We start from the raw sequence: 17,003 nt of genomic DNA on the forward strand, positions 1-17,003 counted from the left end.
TTCTTGTTTTCTTGGATTGGGGATTCAAGGAATGCTTGTAATCTCTATTCTATCGGGTTTTCTTCCTCGATTCATGGAGTAGATCTTGTATTCTAGGATTAAGGGAGTATTTGTATGATGGATTGATGTAATCTCTTTTGGATTTGCCATTTTCTTGTTTCAATGACATTATCTTTCTTGTATCAATTAGATCTTGAATGATTGATGGTGGTTTGTGCTTAATTCTCATTCTTGATTGATTGTTTGGATATCTTATGGACTTGGTAAGGATAAACTCTCACTCGATCATCCGAGGGACAGGTGCAAGCCCGTGTAAGGACGTTTGAGAGATAATCTTGAAGAGGAAATAGGAATATTCAAGAGAGTAGGATGGATTCTATGATTAGCTTCTTGTATCTTTATAGATTAATAAGGTGTGGGCTTCTATGTTGATATCCGAGGAAGGCATAGTAATAGGTGCGCTTCTGTGTAAGGACAACGTAGGTTCATGTCTAATTAATCCTATTTAGATACATTTCTCAGTCCTTAGCCGGTTGTCTATTGCAAGAGGGAACCGACAACTTTCTACATGCTTGGCAATTGAGGAATAAGAATTGGTGAACCATTTACATTCAAGAAATCTTACAAAGAAACCGAAACTCCTAGAATCTCCCTTTATCATAACCCAAAACACTAAACTCTTGTTTGTTGATCTCTAATATTAGATTTGTTTACCTTTACTTTGCTTTTGAAATGATTGGATAGTTGTTTAGCTAATTCGCATTGAGACATTTCTAGTGCTTATTCCAGTCCCTGTGGATACGATAATCTTTTATATTACTTGCGACATTTCCGTACATTTGCGGAGCGTAACAAGTTTTTGGCGCCGTTGCCGGGGACTGCACTATAACATTAGGAATTATCAATTGAGTTAGACTAAACATAACATTTGTTTTCCTTTCATATTGCATAGTTGTAACTAATCATTAGATTTCTGTTTTTTTTTTACTTTCTTGTATAACTTTCACTTCTTGCTAATTCTTTGTGTACAAATTCAATTCTGCATTTTTGATTCTTTTATTTTCCTTTTTGTTGAATTGTCAATTGTTATCTTGTTCTTGTGTATGCGAAGATCTAACTTTGCAGGGGAATTCTTTCCTTTTGACCCTGAGATTGATAGAACTTTCCATAAAAGAAAAATTCTGCAAAGGCAAATTGAAGAACAGGAACATTTGAACATGGCAAATAGACCACTCAAGGACTATGCAGCACCCTATGCAAGAGGTTTCCGATCTAGTATTTCAAGACCTTCAGTGGAGGCTAATAACTTTGAGATCAAACCCGCAATCATATCTATGGTGCAGCAGAACCAATTTGGTGGAGGACCTCATGAAGACCTCAATCAACATTTAGAGGTCTTTTATGAAATATGTGGGACCATGAAAATGAATGGAGTCCCTTCAGATGCAGTTAGATTACTGTTATTTGGGTTTTCTCTAAGAGATAGGGCAAAGCAATGGCTGAATTCTTTGGCCCCTAATAGCATCACCACTTGGGAGCAGTGCGAGCAACAGTTTCTTGATAAGTTCTACCCACCAAGCAAAACAGCTCATATGAGGAATTTAATTGCAAGCTTCAAGCAAACTGACTCAGAATCTCTTTTTGAAGCATGGGATAGATATAATAGTATGCTCAGACAATGCCCACATCATGGGTTGGAAAGATGGTTAGTGTTGCACACTTTTTATAATGGTATCAATTATCATACCAAAGTGTCCCTTGATTCAGCTGCTGGAGGGGCACTTATGAATAAAAGCTTAGATGAAGCCGAAGAAATCATTGAAAGTGTAGCACAAAATCATCATCAATGGGCAAATGAAAGAAGTGGTGGCTACTCCTCTGTAAACCCAACAATTAAAGCATCAGGGAAGTTTGATGTAGATGCAGTCACTCTTTTGTCTGCAAAATTGGATGCTCTTACAAAGAAATTTGAGAATATGGGGACTAGTGCTAATATGGTCAATGCTATTAGTACATCTTGTGAAGTATGTGGGAGTTCAGAGCATTCAAATGACTCATGTCCATTGGGAGCTATCACTGCACAAATCAATCAACTTGAACAATGCGATGCAATCATGAGTTACAATCAAAGGCAGAACAACCCATACTCAAATACTTATAACCCTGGATGGAAGAGTCATCCAAATTTTTCTTACAGAAACAATCAAGATCAAGGACCATCTATGGGGGCAAGACCAAATTTTCAAGCTAGGCAACAAAATTTTCAACATCTATCTTCTCAAGGCTTACCAAAGTCAAATGTTGAAAAGATGCTTGAAGAAATTATCTCAAATCAGAATGAAATGAAGCAAGATTTAGCAAAGCTCATTCAGAGAATGGATAATTCTGAAAAGCATCAAAAGATCCAGGATAGTCAAATTGCCCAACTAGCTTCCTCATCATCCAGAGCACCAGGACGGCTTCCAGGAAAACCTGATGTGAATCCTATGGAGCATTGCAATAGGATTGAGCTTAGGAGCGGACGGACCTTGGGAGACTCCCAAGTGACCGCTTCAAATGGGATACAAAAAGAAGAAGAGCTCTCTCCTCTTATACCAAATCAGATTCAAGCTAATGAGGAGAGTACCATTGAGGTTGAAGAGACTCTTCCACTGAACCATCAGAGCAAAGCTGTCCCTTTTCCTCAGAGACTTACAATGCTCAAGAAGGATGAAGAATTTGGCAAGTTTCTAGAAAAAGTTAAGGAAATTTGTGTAGAGGTACCTCTTATTGATGCTATTTTACAAATGCCTAGATTTGCCAAATTCTTGAAGGATCTCATGTCAAATAAGAGAAGAAGAGGAGAGGTCGAGACCATTGCACTTAGTGAGGAATGTAGTGCTATTTTTGAGAAGAACACTTCTCCAAAACTGAAGGACCCAGGGAGCTTTTATATTCCTTGCAACATAGGGAAAGAATTTTTTGAAAAAGCTTTTTGTGACTTGGGGGCGAGTGTTAGCCTCATTCCCTATTCAATTTGTAATAAAATAGGTCTCAAAAACATTAAACTTACTACTATGACACTTCTACTTGCTGATCATTCCTGCAGGTACCCTTTGGGTATTATAGAAGATGTGCCAGTAGAGGTGGATGGGAATGTTATTCCCACAGATTTTGTCGTGTTGGACATGGAAGAGGACCATAGGATTCCTATCATATTAGGAAGACCTTTCCTTGCTACAGCTGGAGCTATAATTGATGTCAAAAATCATAAGCTTTCTTTGGTAATTGGTAAGGAAAAGTTGGAATATGATTTATCTAATATCTCTAACCATGTCTCGTCTCTTTTAAATGCTTGTAGCAGGACAAGCATTTATAAACTTGAGGAATGGAATTTCCATCCTCATGGAAGGCCACCAAATGAAGGAGACAATGTGGTGGAAGATGTTGGGAGAAGATCTCCCAACGGAAACGAAAAGTATATCTGTCCTCCAAGGGCGAGGAAAAGGAGCGAATGATTAAGTTTGGTCGAGCTAAAGACTTTAAGCAAGCGCTTCTTGGGAGGCAACCCAAGGGTTCTTTTAGTTAGTTTTGATTTGTATTGTAATTTCTTTTAGTTTGATGCATTCTTTTGATTCTGTTTTCAGGTTAGGTGCAAAACAGAGTCGGGCCGTGTGCTATACACGGCCAGGCAAAGGTTGTAGAGAAGGGAAGTGTTTGGGCCGTGTCATCCAGACACGGCCGTGTGGGATCTCCCGAGAGGAAAAAGGAATAGGCCGTGTCATAGACACGGCCGTGCAAAGAATCCCGAGAGGAAAGATGGAGGGGCCGTGTCCCAGACACGGCCGTGCTAGGAATCCAGAGAAGGAAGAGGGGGAGGCCGTGTGGATTTACACGGCCCGTGTAAAGAATCCCGAGAGGAAAGATGGGGAGGCCGTGTAGATCTACACGGCCCGTGTGGGAGAACTATTAAAGTCTTCTTCTTACCTAGCACGGCCAGATCTTGGCCGTGTTCCGCACACCCCCAACTCTCCAAAACATATCTTTCTCTCCCATTCTCTTAAAAACTCCTCTCTAATCTCTCAAGATCTCTTAGATCCGATTCTCCTCCTCTCTAAGACTTGGACTTTTTGTTCTCTTAACCTAAGATCTTTTGTTCTTTGAAGTTTTGTTCTTTGAGTTCCACAACTCTAGATAATTCTTCCCCTATCTAAACTCATTAAGATGTCCAATATTTTGAAGAGACTTCGCAAAGGAGGTGTTGGATCCAGTGGAGACAAGGAGAAGGAGCCATCAAGGGACAAAGGAAAACAACCAGTGAAGGGCAAAGGCAAAAGAACTTCACGCAACGAAGGTAATGACAATGAATTCAATATTGTGTTTAGAAATGATGATCAAGTAACTAGATTCGCAATTCTTGTCAATAGAAAGATTGTGTGTACTAGATATATGGACCCAACTGTTCTTGATATGCTTGGAATTAGGGAAGATGTAGATTTGATGATTGGGTTTTTGGATTGGAGTGATATTATGTACACGCATTTGCCTACATATCCTCGTCTTGTTTTGGAATTTTTAAGTTCATTGGATGTCCATTTTACAAATGAAGATGATTATTTTGGAAAAATGTCTTTTAGATTAATGAATCAAGAATTTCTATGGGCATTTAGTGACTTTAATTCTTGTTTTGGAATAACCACCGGCAACCCTCGTAGGTTTGATCCAAGGTTTAATTGGAATCATTTTTGGAATGCAATAATTGGGTTAGATCAACCTTATGAGCCTTCAAGAGCTAAGGCCTCCCATATGCAAAACCCCATCTTTAGGTACCTACATAGAGTCATGAGTAAAACTATTTTTGGTAGGGGAGAGAGTGATGGGGTGGTTAAGAAAATAGAGCTTTATGCTTTATGGGCTATGCTTTATAAGGTTGAATTTGACTCTGGTTTTCATTTTGTTCAAACCTTATTGAGATCGGCTAGGGCATCATCGGGATCAATTGTTTTTGGTGGTTTGATTACCCGAATAGCTTGTAATTTAAATCTTGATGTTGATGGGTTGGAAATAATTCATGGTAATGACATGATTGACATTGATACGTGTCTTGCTATGAAAATGATCGTTCGGGATGAGAATGGTTTCGCGTTTCCTAGGAGGAGTGGTTCTCCTTTACCTCTTCCTTTTCCTGAACGAACTACTATTCGTAACCGGGCTAATTGGGTAATTTCTGAGTTAGATTTTGAGGATAACCCTTCTATACCTGGAGACACTGAGCCACATCATGAGCCCTCGTCATCTGGACATACGCAGCCTTCTAGTTTCATGGAGCCTGCTAGGCATTCTTTTGCATATGGCACGGGATCTTCTAGGTTCGATTTTTCAGATTTTCGTACGTCTCTAGAATCACTTCATGAGAAGCAAGATTCCCAACGAAAAATGTTGGAGGGGTGCTTCTCTTTATCTGATGATCAGTTTAGGGAGGTACAAAATCATTTTCAGTTTACGAGGAATTTTCAAGGTCAAGTGGCCGAGTTTGTGCAGGATTATGATACTGATCAGGCTAGGATGAGAGATTTTATGCAGAGTATGACGCTTACTAGCCAACAAGTTGATGATTTATATGAGTATCATAGATCCTTGGGTGAGATTCCAGGTTTTCCTAGTTTTCCTATTGGCCAACCACGTCGTAGACCTCCTTTCCCTCGTCCACCTCCACCTCCTCCACCGTACTGATTTCATCGGGACGATGAAAAGTTTAAGTCTGGGGGGGTGTCATATATTGTTTAGTTTGGTTTTCAGTTTTTAGTTTTTGATTAGTTTTTCATGTTGGTTCTTATTTTCATTGCTTGTTGCTTTATTTTGCTTGTTTTTGAAATAATCATGGCAAAAAAAATTTTGAGAACATCAAATCTTCACTTATATGCTTTCTTGGATTCAAGTGAAATGTTAGCACGATTATTGTCTCGATTCATGATGTTCGCATGATGCTACTAGTAAACTTTGTGTAGTTCTTTTTTCTATCTTGGGAAGCATTAATAAGCTAAGAATCTTATGGTGATGAGTTTTAGTTTTGGTTCAACCTTAAGGATTTTATCTTCACTACACTTGTGCTTGATGCTTGAATAGTTGATGTCATTGAAATAGTCATGATTCATCTTGTTTGCTTAGTACTTGGTTTCCATGGTGATTTCTCAACTTTCATTTTGGTTACTGGATGAGGCTCAAATCATTAAAGCTCATTTGGAAAAATCAAAATATCCCAACATGTGTGCTAAAAGTACATTTGTGAATAAGTTTTGCACAATGCAAACACTTATAAAAAAAAAAAATAAGGCATATAAAAAACAGTTGTCATGAGTGGAATCTAGCAAGTCACCCCTTTGAGACCGAGTTAGGTTACTGGGGAAATGACTGTTTAGCTTCTCTTGAGATTGAGCACACCTTTGAGACCTTGGATAGTTGAGAAATATGAACCAAGTGAATGGTAAGTAAGTGTCTATCACTGGTTACTTGTCTTTCACTGGAAACATTAGGAATTCAAATTTGATGACGACTTGACTAGGACATGGATTGAAACTTGAAGGGTGTTGAGTTACTTTTACACTGCGCACAAGATTCTTATGCTTGAACCATACTTTACTTGTTTCCATGATCATGCTTGTTAATGAAACTTTTTGATAGAATTAGGAAAGTGCACTGGGTTTTATGAATGTGTTGTAGAACATATGAATTTAGACTGCAGTATTTTTCTTGAGGACAAACAAAGGTTTAAGTTTGGGGGTGTGATGTGCGTAGATTATATACTCTTTTATGCATGTTTTTACGCACATTTACATACTTTGAGCATGCTTGATCTATGCATTTTATACTTCCACTTTCCTTTTAGCATATTTACTCTTTTGGTTCGAGATCCGCTTTTGTGCATTTTCTGTATACATGAGTCGATTTGGTGAAGAATCTACATCTTTGGGCATGCATTGAAAGAAACAAGAGGAAAGCACGGCCGTGTACCTCACACATGCCCTGGATGGAGCTCGGGCCGTGTGGAGTTTGGCACCAACAGAAGAGGAAGATGACATGGCCGTGTGAACCTCACACGACCGTGTCAAGATTTGAAGCCAACCAGAGCCTTACATGGCCGGGTGGATCTACACGGCCGTGTGAGACTTCCAGAGACCAGCTGGCCGTGTGCACCACACTACCGTGTATCATTTCCAGAGAGCAGAAGGGTTCCGGTGGAGTCACACGGCCGTGCAGTTTTGGCAGGAAGGGAAGCGGACATGGCGTGTGAATCTCACACTGCGTGTCACGGGCCGTGTGGCTCAATCCTCCTCTATTTAAACCCCGCTTCATGATTCTAAGGGGATCTCTCCCTTTGGGAGAAAGCAAGATTTGGTGGTTTCCTCCCATTCTTGGGAGGATTTCGGCGATTCTAAGGGAGATCTCGACGATTTCGACTCCGGAGCGAGGATTGGATCCGAAGACAAGGCTTCTTCGTAGATAAGTTTTCTCTTTTCCCCTCTTCTTGTTTTCTTGGATTGGGGATTCAAGGAATGCTTGTAATCTCTATTCTATCGGGGTTTCTTCCTCGATTCATGGAGTAGATCTTGTATTCTAGGATTAAGGGAGTATTTGTATGATGGATTGATGTAATCTCTTTTGGATTTGCCATTTTCTTGTTTCAATGACATTATCTTGCTTGTATCAATTAGATCTTGAATGATTGATGGTGGTTTGTGCTTAATTCTCATTCTTGATTGATTGTTTGGATATCTTATGGACTTGGTAAGGATAAACTCTCACTCGATCATCCGAGGGATCCACGTGACAGGTTCAAGCCCGTGTAAGGACGTTTGAGAGATAATCTTGAAGAGGAAATAGGAATATTCAAGAGAGTAGGATGGATTCTATGATTAGCTTCTTGTATCTTTATAGATTAATAAGGTGTGGGCTTCTATGTTGATATCCGAGGAAGGCATAGTAATAGGTGCGCTTCTGTGTAAGGACAACGTAGGTTCATGTCTAATTAATCCTATTTAGATACATTTCTCAGTCCTTAGCCGGTTGTCTATTGCAAGAGGGAACCGGCAACTTTCTACATGCTTGGCAATTGAGGAATAAGAATTGGTGAACCATTTACATTCAAGAAATCTTACAAAGAAACCGAAACTCCTAGAATCTCCCTTTATCATAACCCAAAACACTAAACTCTTGTTTGTTTGTCTCTAATATTAGATTTGTTTACCTTTACTTTGCTTTTGAAATGATTGGATAGTTGTTTAGCTAATTCGCATTGAGACATTTCTAGTGCTTATTTCAGTCCCTTTGGATACGATAATCTTTTATATTACTTGCGACATTTCCGTACACTTGCGGAGCGTAACAAGTTTTTGGCGCCGTTGCCGGGGACTGCGCTATAACATTAGGAATTATCAATTGAGTTAGACTAAACATAACATTTGTTTTCCTTTCATATTGCATAGTTGTAACTAATCATTAGATTTCTGTTTTTTTTTTACTTTCTTGTATAACTTTCACTTCTTGCTAATTCTTTGTGTACAAATTCAATTCTGCATTTTTGATTCTTTTATTTTCCTTTTTGTTGAATTGTCAATTGTTATCTTGTTCTTGTGTATGCGAAGATCTAACTTTGCAGGGAAATTCTTTCCTTTTGACCCTGAGATTGATAGAACTTTCCATAAAGAAGAATTCTGCAAAGGCAAATTGAAGAACAGGAACATTTGAACATGGCAAATAGACCACTCAAGGACTATGCAGCACCCTATGCAAGAGGTTTCCGATCTAGTATTTCAAGACCTTCAGTGGAGGCTAATAACTTTGAGATCAAACCCGCAATCATATCTATGGTGCAGCAGAACCAATTTGGTGGAGGATCTCATGAAGACCTCAATCAACATTTAGAGGTCTTTTATGAAATATGTGGGACCATGAAAATGAATGGAGTCCCTTCAGATGCAGTTAGATTACTGTTATTTGGGTTTTCTCTAAGAGATAGGGCAAAGCAATGGCTGAATTCTTTGGCCCCTAATAGCATCACCACTTGGGAGCAGTGCGAGCAACAGTTTCTTGATAAGTTCTACCCACAAAGCAAAACAGCTCATATGAGGAATTTAATTGCAAGCTTCAAGCAAACTGACTCAGAATCTCTTTTTGAAGCATGGGATAGATATAATAGTATGCTCAGACAATGCCCACATCATGGGTTGGAAAGATGGTTAGTGTTGCACACTTTTTATAATGGTATCAATTATCATACCAAAGTGTCCCATGATTCAGCTGCTGGAGGGGCACTTATGAATAAAAGCTTAGATGAAGCCGAAGAAATCATTGAAAGTGTAGCACAAAATCATCATCAATGGGCAAATGAAAGAAGTGGTGGCTACTCCTCTGTAAACCCAACAATTAAAGCATCAGGGAAGTTTGATGTAGATGCAGTCACTCTTTTGTCTGCAAAATTGGATGCTCTTACAAAGAAATTTGAGAATATGGGGACTAGTGCTAATATGGTCAATGCTATTAGTACATCTTGTGAAGTATGTGGGAGTTCAGAGCATTCAAATGACTCATGTCCATTGGGAGTTATCACTGCACAAATCAATCAACTTGAACAATGCGATGCAATCATGAGTTACAATCAAAGGCAGAACAACCCATACTCAAATACTTATAACCCTGGATGGAAGAGTCATCCAAATTTTTCTTACAGAAACAATCAAGATCAAGGACCATCTATGGGGGTAAGACCAAATTTTCAAGCTGGGCAACAAAATTTTCAACATCTATCTTCTCAAGGCTTACCAAAGTCAAATGTTAAAAAGATGCTTGAAGAAATTATCTCAAATCAGAATGAAATGAAGCAAGATTTAGCAAAGCTCATTCAGAGAATGGATAATTCTGAAAAGCATCAAAAGATCCAGGATAGTCAAATTGCCCAACTAGCTTCCTCATCATCCAGAGCACCAGGACAGCTTCCAGGAAAACCTGATGTGAATCCTATGGAGCATTGCAATAGGATTGAGCTTAGGAGCGGACGGACCTTGGGAGACTCCCAAGTGACTGCTTCAAATGGGAAACAAAAAGAAGAAGAGCTCTCTCCTCTACCGAATCGATTCAAGCTAATGAGGAGAGTACTATTGAGGTTGAAGAGACTCTTCCACTGAACCATCAGAGTAAAGCTGTCCCTTTTCCTCAGAGACTTACAATGCTCAAGAAGGATGAAGAATTTGGCAAGTTTCTAGAAAAAGTTAAGGAAATTTGTGTAGAGGTACCTCTTATTGATGCTATTTTACAAATGCCTAGATTTGCCAAATTCCTGAAGGATCTCATGTCAAATAAGAGAAGAAGAGGAGAGGTCGAGACCATTGCGCTTAGTGAGGAATGTAGTGCTATTTTTGAGAAGAACACTTCTCCAAAACTGAAGGACCCAGGGAGCTTTTATATTCCTTGCAACATAGGGAAAGAATTTTTTGAAAAAGCTTTTTGTGACTTGGGGGCGAGTGTTAGCCTCATTCCCTATTCAATTTGTAATAAAATAGGTCTCAAAAACATTAAACTTACTACTATGACACTTCTACTTGCTGATCATTCCTGCAGGTACCCTTTGGGTATTATAGAAGATGTGCCAGTAGAGGTGGATGGGAATGTTATTCCCACAGATTTTGTCGTGTTGGACATGGAAGAGGACCATAGGATTCCTATCATATTAGGAAGACCTTTCCTTGCTACAGCTGGAGCTATAATTGATGTCAAAAATCATAAGCTTTCTTTGGTAATTGGTAAGGAAAAGTTGGAATATGATTTATCTAATATCTCTAACCATGTCTCGTCTCTTTTAAATGCTTGTAGCAGGACAAGCATTTATAAACTTGAGGAATGGAATTTCCATCCTCATGGAAGGCCACCAAATGAAGGAGACAATGTGGTGGAAGATGTTGGGAGAAGATCTCCCAATGGAAACGAAAAGTATATCTGTCCTCCAAGGGCGAGGAAAAGGAGCGAATGATTAAGTTTGGTCGAGCTAAAGACTTTAAGCAAGCGCTTCTTGGGAGGCAACCCAAGGGTTCTTTTAGTTAGTTTTGATTTGTATTGTAATTTCTTTTAGTTTGATGCATTCTTTTGATTCTGTTTTCAGGTTAGGTGCAAAACAGAGTCGGGCCGTGTGCTATACACGGCCAGGCAAAGGTTGTAGAGAAGGGAAGTGTTTGGGCCGTGTCATCCAGACACGCCCGTGTGGGATCTCCCGAGAGGAAAAAGGAATAGGCCGTGTCATAGACACGGCCGTGCAAAGAATCCCGAGAGGAAAGATGGAGGGGCCGTGTCCCAGACACGGCCGTGCTAGGAATCCAGAGAAGGAAGAGGGGGAGGCCGTGTGGATTTACACGGCCCGTGTAAAGAATCCCGAGAGGAAAGATGGGGAGGCCGTGTAGATCTACACGGCCCGTGTGGGAGAACTATTAAAGTCTTCTTCTTACCTAGCACGGCCAGATCTTGGCCGTGTTCCGCACACCCCCAACTCTCCAAAACATATCTTTCTCTCCCATTCTCTTAAAAACTCCTCTCTAATCTCTCAAGATCTCTTAGATCCGATTCTCCTCCTCTCTAAGACTTGGACTTTTTGTTCTCTTAACCTAAGATCTTTTGTTCTTTGAAGTTTTGTTCTTTGAGTTCCACAACTCTAGATAATTCTTCCCCTATCTAAACTCATTAAGATGTCCAATATTTTGAAGAGACTTCGCAAAGGAGGTGTTGGATCCAGTGGAGACAAGGAGAAGGAGCCATCAAGGGACAAAGGAAAACAACCAGTGAAGGGCAAAGGCAAAAGAACTTCACGCAACGAAGGTAATGACAATGAATTCAATATTGTGTTTAGAAATGATGATCAAGTAACTAGATTCGCAATTCTTGTCAATAGAAAGATTGTGTGTACTAGATATATGGACCCAACTGTTCTTGATATGCTTGGAATTAGGGAAGATGTAGATTTGATGATTGGGTTTTTGGATTGGAGTGATATTATGTACACGCATTTGCCTACATATCCTCGTCTTGTTTTGGAATTTTTAAGTTCATTGGATGTCCATTTTACAAATGAAGATGATTATTTTGGAAAAATGTCTTTTAGATTAATGAATCAAGAATTTCTATGGGCATTTAGTGACTTTAATTCTTGTTTTGGAATAACCACCGGCAACCCTCGTAGGTTTGATCCAAGGTTTAATTGGAATCATTTTTGGAATGCAATAATTGGGTTAAATCAACCTTATGAGCCTTCAAGAGCTAAGGCCTCCCATATGCAAAACCCCATCTTTAGGTACCTACATAGAGTCATGAGTAAAACTATTTTTGGTAGGGGAGAGAGTGATGGGGTGGTTAAGAAAATAGAGCTTTATGCTTTATGGGCTATGCTTTATAAGGTTGAATTTGACTCTGGTTTTCATTTTGTTCAAACCTTATTGAGATCGGCTAGGGCATCATCGGGATCAATTGTTTTTGGTGGTTTGATTACCCGAATAGCTTGTAATTTAAATCTTGATGTTGATGGGTTGGAAATAATTCATGGTAATGACATGATTGACATTGATACGTGTCTTGCTATGAAAATGATCGTTCGGGATGAGAATGGTTTCGCGTTTCCTAGGAGGAGTGGTTCTCCTTTACCTCTTCCTTTTCCTGAACGAACTACTATTCGTAACCGGGCTAATTGGGTAATTTCTGAGTTAGATTTTGAGGATAACCCTTCTATACCTGGAGACACTGAGCCACATCATGAGCCCTCGTCATCTGGACATACGCAGCCTTCTAGTTTCATGGAGCCTGCTAGGCATTCTTTTGCATATGGCACGGGATCTTCTAGGTTCGATTTTTCAGATTTTCGTACGTCTCTAGAATCACTTCATGAGAAGCAAGATTCCCAACGAAAAATGTTGGAGGGTGCTTCTCTTTATCTGATGATCAGTTTAGGGAGGTACAAAATCATTTTCAGTTTACGAGGAATTTTCAAGGTCAAGTGGCTGAGTTTGTGCAGGATTATGATACTGATCAGGCTAGGATGAGAGATTTTATGCAGAGTATGACGCTTACTAGCCAACAAGTTGATGATTTATATGAGTATCATAGATCCTTGGGTGAGATTCCAGGTTTTCCTAGTTTTCCTATTGGCCAACCACGTCGTAGACCTCCTTTCCCTCGTCCACCTCCACCTCCTCCACCATATTGATTTCATCGGGACGATGAAAAGTTTAAGTCTGGGGGGGTGTCATATATTGTTTAGTTTGGTTTTCAGTTTTTAGTTTTTGATTAGTTTTTCATGTTGGTTCTTATTTTCATTGCTTGTTGCTTTATTTTGCTTGTTTTTGAAATAATCATGGCAAAAAAAATTTTGAGAACATCAAATCTTCACTTATATGCTTTCTTGGATTCAAGTGAAATGTTAGCACGATTATTGTCTCGATTCATGATGTTCGCATGATGCTACTAGTAAACTTTGTGTAGTTCTTTTTTCTATCTTGCGAAGCATTAATAAGCTAAGAATCTTATGGTGATGAGTTTTAGTTTTGGTTCAACCTTAAGGATTTTATCTTCACTACACTTGTGCTTGATGCTTGAATAGTTGATGTCATTGAAATAGTCATGATTCATCTTGTTTGCTTAGTACTTGGTTTCCATGGTGATTTCTCAACTTTCATTTTGGTTACTGGATGAGGCTCAAATCATTAAAGCTCATTTGGAAAAATCAAAATATCCCAACATGTATTCTAAAAGTACATTTGTGAATAAGTTTTGCACAATGCAAACACTTATAAAAAAAAAAAAAACACAATAAGGGATATAAAAAACAGTTGTAATGAGTGGAATCTAGCAAGTCACCCCTTTGAGACCGAGTTAGGTTACTGGGGAAATGACTGTTTAGCTTCTCTTGAGATTGAGCACACCTTTGATACCTTGGGTTAGTTGAGAAATATGAACCAAGTGAATGGTAAGTAAGTGCCTATCACTAGTTACTAGTCTTTCACTGGAAACATTAGGAATTCAAATTTGATGACGACTTGACTAGGACATGGATTGAAACTTGAAGGGTGTTGAGTTACTTTTACACTGCGCACAAGATTCTTATGCTTGAACCATACTTTACTTGTTTCCATGATCATGCTTGTTAATGAAACTTTTTGATAGAATTAGGAAAGTGCACTGGGTTTTATGAATGTGTTGTAGAACATATGAATTTAGTTTTAAAATTATAGTTTAAAAGCAAAGTTATTGATGTGCGTAGATTATATACTCTTTTATGCATGTTTTTACGCACATTTACATACTTTGAGCATGCTTGATCTATGCATTTTTATACTTCCAGCTTTTCTTTTAGCATATTTACTCTTTTGGTTCGGAGATCTGCTTTTTGTGCATTTTCTGTACACAGGAGTCGATTTGGTGAAGAATCTACATCTTTGGGCATGCATTGGAAGAAACGAAGGGAGAAAGCACCGGGCCGTGTACCTCACACGGGCATGCACTGGGATGGAGCTCGGGCCGTGTGGAGTTTGGCACCAACATAAGAGGAAGATGACATGGCCGTGTGAACCTCACACGGCCGTGTCAAGATTTGAAGCCAACCAGAGCAGAAGCTTTACATGGCTGTGTGGATCTACATGACCGTGTGAGACTTCCAGAGACCAAGCAGGCTGTGGCCGTGTGCACCACACGGCCGTGTATTATTTCCAGAGAGCAGAAGGGTTCTGGCCGTGTGGAGTCACACGGCCGTGCAGGTTTGGCAGAGAGGGAACTGGACATGGCCGTGTGAATCTCACACGGCCGTGTCACGGGGCCGTGTGGTGCCTGAATCCCTCCTCTATTTAAACCCTGCTTCATGATTCTAAGGGGGATCTCTCCCCCTTTGGGAGAAAGCAAGATTTGGTGGTTTCCTCCCATTCTTGGGAGGATTTCTGGGCGATTCTAAGGGAGATCTCGACGATTTCGACTCCGGAGCGAGGATTGGATCCGAAGACAAGGCTTCTTCATAGATAAGTTTTCTCTTTTCCCCTCTTCTTGTTTTCTTGGATTGGGGATTCAAGGAATGCTTGTAATCTCTATTCTATCGGGTTTTCTTCCTCGATTAATGGAGTAGATCTTGTATTCTAGGATTAAGGGAGTATTTGTATGATGGATTGATGTAATCTCTTTTGGATTTGCCATTTTCTTGTTTCAATGACATTATCTTGCTTGTATCAATTAGATCTTGAATGATTGATGGTGGTTTGTGCTTAATTCTCATTCTTGATTGATTGTTTGGATATCTTATGGACTTGGTAAGGATAAACTCTCACTCGATCATCCGAGGGATCCACGTGACAAGTGCAAGCCCGTGTAAGGACGTTTGAGAGATAATCTTGAAGAGGAAATAGGAATATTCAAGAGAGTAGGATGGATTCTATGATTAGCTTCTTGTATCTTTATAAATTAATAAGGTGTGGGCTTCTATGTTGATATCCAAGGAAGGCATAGTAATAGGTGCGCTTCTGTGTAAGGACAACGTAGGTTCATGTCTAATTAATCCTATTTAGATACATTTCTCAGTCCTTAGCCGGTTGTCTATTGCAAGAGGGAATCGACAACTTTCTACATACTTGGCAATTGAGGAATAAGAATTGGTGAACCATTTACATTCAAGAAATCTTACAAAGAAACCGAAACTCCTAGAATCTCCCTTTATCATATCCCAAAATACTAAACTCTTGTTTGTTGATCTCTAATATTAGATTTGTTTACCTTTACTTTGCTTTTGAAATGATTGGATAGTTGTTCAGCTAATTCGCATTGAGACATTTCTAGTGCTTATTCCAGTCCCTGTGGATACGATAATCTTTTATATTACTTGCGACATTTCCGTACACTTGCGGAGCGTAACAGCTCGGCCTCTTGATATTCTTTAAAGGCCGCCTGGGAGGCGGCGAGGGACTCTTGCAGAGTTTTCAGTTCGTCCTTATGCTTGTTTGCATCGGCCGAGCGACCCACCTTCTCTCTATCGAGCTGCTCCATCAACTCCTTTACTCGCTGCTCTAGCCCCCGAGCCTCTACATTCTTCTTCTCCAGGTCGGAGATAGCTGTGTTCTTCCGCTCGGTCGTCAGGCTTATCTTGCGATCTAGAGACTTATTCACGCGCTCGAGCTCGGCCAAGGTATGAGCCTGATCGGCTGTCTTCTTCTGCTCGGCCGCCAACAAGTCTTGGGCTTTCTTCAGCTCCTTCTGCAGATCGGTGTACGAAGGGCCTAGGGAGCCGGACGGACCGCCTGCAGCCTTCAGTAGCCTCAATTCTTCGTCCACCATCGCCAGGCGGTTGGAGATAGCTATCTCCTCCACCTATCTCTGACAAAAAAGAAAAAAGAAGTTGTTAGTGGCCGATCGGAAAGAATGCATAAAGAACTTTTCTAACTTACCCCCGTGGCCTCTTGCATGTGGCTGTTCGCCAAATTGCGAAGGGGGATCAGTGCGACGCGCGCCCGAGCGTCGGCCCACATCTCGGCTAGGGGCCCCTTCAGGGTGATCGTGTGCTCAGGAGCGGTGGGCCACTCGGACTCGGGTAAAATCTCCTCGGTGGGGAGATGCAGCGTGACCCTAGCAGTGCGGCCATGACCGGGGGTTGTTCGAGCGGAGGATGGGAGAGGATCGGAGGCCGACGCTGAAAATTGGGATAAAATTGTTGAACGCTGGACTCGGCGGGAAGCGGGCGGAAGGACGCTGACGGGAACAGCCTCAACAGGGTCCGCTGGCGCATCCAGTTGAGACGGGGTCTGGTCGGACGAAATAGCCTCGACCTCTGGAGCCTTGCCACGAGCGCTTGCAGTGACCCGAGCGGACGGCTGAACCGCGGACGTGGCTGACCGAAGGGGAGTCTCCACTCGGCGCCTCTTTTGTTGGGGAGGCCGCTCTTCTTCCGGAGCGGAGCCTTCATCCAGAGCGGAAGGCTCTTGGCTAGCAGTTGCACCAGCCGCTGGCTCTGGGAGAGAAGC

The 17,003-nt window shown here is 40.7% G+C and overlaps 2 non-coding genes across 2 annotated transcripts; both read right to left on the bottom strand.

Annotated features, from left to right (window-relative positions):
- Positions 1–1,590: 1,590 nt before the first annotated feature.
- Positions 1,591–1,696, bottom strand: LOC121988164. Its single transcript, XR_006113908.1, has one exon. It is a non-coding gene; the product is annotated as a small nucleolar RNA R71 (small nucleolar RNA).
- Positions 1,697–9,099: 7,403 nt separating this feature from the next.
- LOC121988166 lies at positions 9,100–9,205 on the bottom strand. The gene has a single exon (XR_006113910.1). It is a non-coding gene; the product is annotated as a small nucleolar RNA R71 (small nucleolar RNA).
- Positions 9,206–17,003: the final 7,798 nt, after the last annotated feature.

Source organism: Zingiber officinale, chromosome 5B (assembly GCF_018446385.1).
Source record: "Zingiber officinale cultivar Zhangliang chromosome 5B, Zo_v1.1, whole genome shotgun sequence".
NCBI lineage: Eukaryota > Viridiplantae > Streptophyta > Magnoliopsida > Zingiberales > Zingiberaceae > Zingiber > Zingiber officinale.